The sequence below is a fragment of the Loxodonta africana genome, chromosome 25 (assembly GCF_030014295.1).
Source record: "Loxodonta africana isolate mLoxAfr1 chromosome 25, mLoxAfr1.hap2, whole genome shotgun sequence".
Lineage (NCBI taxonomy): Eukaryota > Metazoa > Chordata > Mammalia > Proboscidea > Elephantidae > Loxodonta > Loxodonta africana.
The window spans coordinates 56,560,435-56,561,560 of NC_087366.1; the positions used below are offsets into that span (position 1 = coordinate 56,560,435).

A 1,126-nucleotide genomic window follows, 5' to 3' on the forward strand; every position below is an offset into this window, starting at 1 on the left:
AGATGGAATCTCCGATGAGATTTTATCAGTAGAAATGGTAAGAAGTGGCTGTGTAATAAAATATGTATCACAAAATATTTGCTGTTTCAATCAGTTTTAATTAAGTGTACAATTCAGTGTCATTAATCACATTCATCAGGCTGTGTCACCATCACCACAAAAACATGGAACACTTCACAAAAACTTAGAGCACAGTGGTTAAGAGCTACAGCTACTAACCAAAAGGCCAGCAGTTCAAATCCACCAGGTGCTCATTGGAAGCTCGATGGGGCAGTTCTACTGTGTCCTACAAGGTCGCTATGAGTGGTAATCAACTTGAAGGTAAGGAGTTCAGTTTTTTAGGGCTTCTTAAACAATTAAACCAGTTGCTGTTGTATCAACTCCAACTCATGGCAGCCCCATGTGTTTCAGAGTAGAAGTGTGCTCCATAGCATTTTCAATAGCTATGATTTTGGTTTTTTATGTTTTTTTTCTTTCTACAAATTTGTGTGTCATCCTTATGTAGGGGCCATGGTCATCTGATCTGTATTGTTCCAATTTTAGTGTATAAACTTCCAAAGTGAGCACCACACATATTTTTAAAACACAGCCAAGAGTATCACTAATTAATTGTATATTGGCTGAAAGATCAGAAGTTTAGGTCTATACATATTAACTTTGATATTCCTTTTGGATATACAGGTGAAAGTATTCATAAGACAATTGGATATGTGTCTTAGGTTTAAGCTAGAGGTCTGGTCTAGAGATATAAACTGGGCAGTCTTTAACATATAGTATTTAAAGCCACTGGACTGTATGAGACTGCTAATGGAGTGTAGACGAAGAATACAAGAGACCCAATACTGAGATATTGGGGCATGATAAGGAAGGGCCAGGGAAATGAGAGGAAAACCAGGAGAGTGTGGTATCTTGGAATCAAGTGAAAAAAGTATTTCAAGGAAGAGGGATTGATCAGCCATGTAAAAAAATGCTGCTTACAGGTCAAGAAGAATATTTTGGATTTAGCTTCGTGGAAGTCATTGGTGACCTTATTAAGAGGTCACCAATACAGTGGAGTGGTCGGAGTGAACGTCTCACTGGAATGTATTTAATACAGAATTTGAGATAACTACTGAACGTAATGCAT

The 1,126-nt window shown here is 37.6% G+C and overlaps 1 non-coding gene across 1 annotated transcript; it reads right to left on the reverse strand.

The window, feature by feature from the left end:
- Nucleotides 1-459: 459 nt before the first annotated feature.
- Nucleotides 460-567, reverse strand: LOC111747629 (U6 spliceosomal RNA). Its single transcript, XR_002783611.1, has one exon. It is a non-coding gene; the product is annotated as a U6 spliceosomal RNA (small nuclear RNA).
- Nucleotides 568-1,126: the final 559 nt, after the last annotated feature.